The sequence below is a fragment of the Hoplias malabaricus genome, chromosome 4, assembly GCF_029633855.1.
Source record: "Hoplias malabaricus isolate fHopMal1 chromosome 4, fHopMal1.hap1, whole genome shotgun sequence".
Taxonomy (NCBI): Eukaryota; Metazoa; Chordata; class Actinopteri; order Characiformes; family Erythrinidae; genus Hoplias; species Hoplias malabaricus.
Window position 1 is genome coordinate 12,534,694 of NC_089803.1, and position 6,190 is coordinate 12,540,883.

Consider the following 6,190-nt stretch of genomic DNA (forward strand, 5'->3'; position numbering starts at 1 on the left):
CAGATTTCTTCTAAGAGTAGTGTGTAAAATACAGTTTAGAAATAGACATTTGTAAATATTCTACTTAATTCCTTTAGTTAACACGTGTGAAAAGCATTTATTACAACATAAAAGTTCAGAGCAGGTTGAATTAACATGATTTGGCCCATTTTCATATTGCTTCTAGGTCTATAGTAGACTCCCTCAAGTAATATTACACTTTCCTGTGTGCAAACTTTATAATAATGATTAACTTTACACTAAGGTTACCTTAATTAACAACTTTTAATACAATAATAGACATCAATGAATGATTAAGTAATGTCTTAACTAATTATTTATTGACAGTAGTTGATGTTATTAAGTATTCAATAAAACCTAATAAATGTTTCATGTAAATAATAACTACTTAAAACAATCTGAAGTGTTATTAAATGGTTAAATAATGTCTCAGTTAATCATAAAGTAAAAACAGCAATAAAAGAAAACCTGTAGTTTTATTATAGGCATGTAATATTTAAAAACATCAATCATTCTTGGCACATTAACTATATATTGATTTTGTGTGTGTATGTACATATATATATATATGTAGAGTGCACATCATTAACACTATAATCACTGTGCTGGTCTGACTGACTAAGAAAAAGAAGAATTGATCTCCTTAAGAAAATTATTTCTCTCCATTTAACCCATCCGTGGTATTGAACATACACTTGTGAGCAACTCTTCACAAACAATAGGGACAGTAAACACACAACCAGAGCAGAAAGCTGTGATCACCTTGGCAGTTTGGGGGCTAGGTGCCCTGCTCAAGGGCAATGCTCAGCCATGGATAAATCTTTCCTTGGCACTCCTGGGAATTGAACTGATCTCAAGCTCACTTCTCTAACCTCATGCCCACGACTGCCCCATAGAAGTTCTGTGTTGGTTTGACCCAAATGTGAATCTATGGCCTAAATCCACCTAGAATTTATACAAGGATGTACATTTGGTCAAAAACTTAAAATGACATAAATTAATGGTAAATGAACAGGACTCATGGCCAATCAGTAGGTCCACTCACCCTCACAAAGTAGAGTTCTAAGAAAGTACCTTTCTTCTGGTCAAAGCTTCAATCTTCTTCAGATTTTGGACCATGAGTTTGTAAATGCTAACTTCTGATTTGGCTTTGGCTAAAGCAACAGATGCAGTTGGAGCAACTGCAGTATCATCATCTACAATCAATACAAGACATATGAAGTTGGAGTCGTGTCCTCACTGTTGTGAAAAATAATTTTATTACTTTGTGTTAGTGGACAAATATCCTTAAATGATTAGTTAAAATTAAGCATTTATAATTGTGTGAAATCTTGTATCTTATATGTACTCATATGAATGATTAACCACTATTTAACCATGCATTTAAACAGTTTAGAATCTGCACACTAACTGGCATGTTGACTCAGTATTAGCACCTTTCTAAATTCTTAGACCTCTAACATTGAACAGATCTGCACTTAGGCCATACCAAGCTCATATAAATTACAAGTGTTAGCAAAAAGGGGGAGTTGAACTTTAGGGCATCTCAGTGACCTTAAGTCCATTAGTGACTCCTCTAAATTTTGGTGGCAGAAAAGGAGTGTGGGAAAGAAAGGTACTTGTCAGAAGGGCATGATGAGTGTTTTGGGGTCACAGGTGCATGGGAAACCTGCATGGAGAAACATGAGTACTAACATGTCTTATTATGCATATTAATATATGTTAATCAGTCAGAAACGCCTTGCCAGCAGGGTATACGTCATATCAGCTATAAAACTGGAGTCAGATGGGGGGAGAGGTCAGAACTTTGCGTGGAAAGGGCACTTTGCGTTTCTTATGTATTAGTTCTCCTGGATCCAGTATTGTAAATAATTACTTTGATTTGCTTTGAACTTCACTCGACTGGTTTCTGCAACACTTCCGGAACGAGCACGCCTCCCTGAGGAGGAAGGTTCTATTTTGGAACTTTTTGATATTTTCTAAATTTTAATTACTTTGGGAACGGTCTAAAAAGAACATTTTTCATCTTTATCACAGATATGGTTTTCAAAATCTTCCCCTAAATACAAAATAAAACCTCATTCATATAATATAAGTATTATATGTTTACTTTTAAATATACAAATATAGATTCATGAAGAGTCACGGGTCTATATACGTCACGTTGTCAGATCATTACTGTGTGTTCTTTGATTTGTGGGCCTCACCAGTCATCAGAGACAGAAGAGTTTGTGTCAAGAAAACGATTATAAAGGACTGCACAGCTACACTTTTCATGAGTAAAATGTGCATTACACCATGTGAACGATCCAACTCTGTTGATGATCTGCTGAATAGTTTTAATACAAAAATTGTCAGTGTTATGGATGAGATTGCGCCAGTTAAAATGAAGGCTATGTCTTGCAAACAGAAAGCACCATGGAGAAATGCTTCTGTTGTTCAAATCCAAAAGAGGGAGTGTCGCAAGGCAGAACACAGATAGCGTAAAACAAGTCTTCATATTCACAAAGAAATCTATAAAGCTACGTGAATACAATGCGACAATGTGCAAAACACGACAACCCTATTTCTCTACCATCATCAACAATAACATTAACAACAGCAAAATCATCTTCACCGTGGTCCAAAGTCCAACTCACAAACTCACCCACACCAATGGCATCTGAATTAGTATCAACTGAGAGATGTAATGAGTTTGCGTTATTTTTTTAACACTAAAATCCAGAATATCAGACAAGCGATTAGTACATCTATATCCAACAATGAGTCTGCACCCTCTTCATCACCTCATAAAATTCCTTAGTTAAAATGTCAGAGTTCAGTACTGTTGATAATAAAATTTTAATCGACACAGTTAATCATCTCAAATCATTCACAATTTTTTAAAGAGTGTGTTTCACACTATAGAACCAGACATACTCCACATTGTAAACACCTCACTCATGTCGGGGGTTTTTTCAAACTCACTAAAAACTGCAGTTGTAAAGCCTCTTCTAAAAAAGAAAATTTTAGAATAATCTCTGATAAGTAACTACAGGCAAATTTCTAATTTACCGTTCCTTGGAAAAATCATTGAGAAAATAGTTTTCAGGCAAATCACTAGTTTCTTGTCCATTAACAGTAGCCTAGACAAATTCCAGTCCGGGTTCTGGTCTAATCACAGCACTGAGACTACTCTAATCAAGGTAATTAATGACATCCACTTAAATACAGAGGCTGGAAAGGTATCTCTTCTATTACTTCTTGACCTTAGTGCTGCCTTTGATACCATTGACCATAAGAATCTTATAGATAGACTCACAAACTGGGTTGGACTCTCAGGAACAGTCCTGAAGTGGTTCGTTTGGAAGGCAGAAACTAATATTTCAGAGAACATGCCAGTGACCTGTGGTGTCCCCCAGGGCTCTATTGTTGGTCCACTTTTATTTAATTTATACATGCTTCCTCTTGGCCAGATTCTACACTCTAAAAAGAACCAACTTAATTGAATTGCTTCAATTGGTAACAAGTAATTCAATTAAGTTTATCCAACTTAATTTTTTAAGTTTTTGAAGGTTGAACTTAAAAAATTAAGTTGTATAAACTTAATTGAATTACTTGTTACCAATTGAAGCAATTCAATTAAGTTGGATCAACTATTCTCTTTTTAGAGTGTACAGGACTATGGGCTGTCCTATCATAGCTATACAGATCAATGGCGGATGCTGATCTTTCAAGGAGGGGAAGCTCAATTTCGTCCTACATCATAAAATGTGTGGGTTTATTTATAAGTAAATTCTACCCTCCGTTCCTTTTCAAGAAAATGATTTGTGACCCTGTTGTACCAACAAGGCGTATTTTCCAGGGACTTGACTAGTGTCCTCTCAAAGGCCAGCAGAGCTAGGCTGCTTAAACGGCCTTGGCCCATGTGTCCGCCTGTGAGTGCTTTTTGGCGGTGGAGGGGCTCAGCAGCACCCGCTGGTCAGAAAGTGCAATAGAAGTCAGAAAAAGTGGTAGAAGTCAGTCTCCAAACACAAGCAGCTACAAAATACCCACCAGAAATAGAAGCTCGATTTGACACTAGTCGTTTTTAACAAAGAAAATGCCGCTAAGAGGTTTTGGAAAGTCTCTGGTTCAACTCAGAACAGAATGAAAATTTAATGCTCCCACGGATCTTTACACCAAAGGATCACTGATTCGCTCATTTCGCTGTCAATCAAAAAGGGATTCAGCCTCAGACAGATCATCCAATCATCATGCAGAAGCTGAGCGTCCGGGCCAACCGAGGTCAGCCCACTGCCCCATAGACCCCCAGAGACGCTGAGCGTCCGATGGGCGGGACAAAGCCCAGCATTTATCCAATGCCTCGTCTCGTTTCGCTGCTTCGCTATTGAACTCTGTGGACGCTCAGCATCCACAGTTTAAATCACTGTGAAGCTGCGGGAAAGCCGCGTCTTTACCAGTGATAAGAAGCTGATTCTGAACAAAAGTTGAGCGCGTTGTAGTGCATATTTATTCAATGACATGTACACACAACAGTATATATTTGATCACTTATTTTTTGACATTTTAGGGGAAGCTGAGCTTCCCTTGCAGTCTTAGAGCAATCGCCTCTGATGCAAATGATACTCAGATTTACATGGCCCTATCTCCAAATGACTCTGGCCCAGTTGACTCATTAAGCAAGTGCCTTGAACACATCACAAACTGGATGGGACACAAATTTCTGCAGCTGAATAAAGATAAAACTGAGATTGTACTATTTGGGAACAGCAATGAGAGACACAGACTGGCTGTGTATCTGGACTCGAGGGCCCTCAAATCTAAAGAACTGGCTCGCAACCTTGGTGTATTAATGAAATCAGTTTTAGTCTCATATTAAAGCGGTTACTAGATCAGTATTTTACCATCTTAAGAACATCAGTAAGATTAGAGATTATCTGAGTAAAACAGACAAAAACGTATCCATGCATTTATTTCTAGCAGGATTGATTACTGTAATGGCTTCTTAGCTGGACTTCCAAAAAAGACCATTAAATAGCTTCAGCTGATTCAAAATGCAGCTGCCAGAGTCTCACTAGGAGCAAAAGAAGAGATCACATCACCCCCATCCTCAAATCATTACACTGGATACCAGTCTGTTACAGAATAGATTTTAAGGTGTTATTACTGCTCTATAAATGTCTAAATGCGGTAGGACAAGTGTATTTATCAGATCTGCTACAGAGATATGAGCAGAGCAGAGCTCTCAGATCTTTAGGAACTAGAGTTAGTCCTGCCTCAGGTCAAAACTAAACATGGAGAGGCAGCATTTAGCTCCTATGCCACTTTTAAATGGAACCAGCTGTCTGAGAATATTAGAAGAGCCTGACTTTAGACAATTTTAAATCAAGACTGATAACATTCCTGTTTGAGCAGCTTACAGCTCAGTTTAAAATATTCTGCACTTTTCTGTAACAGCATTTTATTTCTTTTCTTTAATTGTTTTAATCATTTTATTCCTTTTATGTAATTGTCTTATTGGACATTTATGATTTTATTTAATTTTTGATTTTCTTTTAATTTAATTGTTTCTTTTTCTGTAAATTACTTTGAATTGCTTCTGCATGAAAGGTGCTCTATAAATAAACTTGCCTTGCCTTGCCTATATATGATTGATATATTTTATATTTTTACTAATACTACTAATAATAATATTAATAATTATACTCTACATTATAACATCTGTTTACCTATAAACTGTTTACTATAAACTATATATACTACTATAAACTATAATCTGTTTACCTGCCAGTCCTTCACAGGACGATTTTATTTATGATTTTCAAACTAGAAATTATAGGTCATTTATCAGTGTTTCACATTATGGTTATTTTTATTTATTGATGAAACACATAATACATTTCTTCATATTTGTCTTTTACAACCTTTTAAAATGTAGTTCTCGTCCTATTTTCATTGTGAAAAACAGTTTTTAATTATGACCTTTCTTCATAGTATTCATTAACTAAGTTCACACTGCATATAGGATATTGCGGCAACACCCTCCACCTACCATCCACCAACAGAGTTGCACCCATCTGCAACTCCACAGTAATTATTCTAGTAATTAAACAATTCCCATGTTTTTAAATTAAGTTTAACATTGAGCCATGAGAAACATGAGACCATGTGACCTTACGTATCGGGAGATGGACAGGGAGCATGTCGC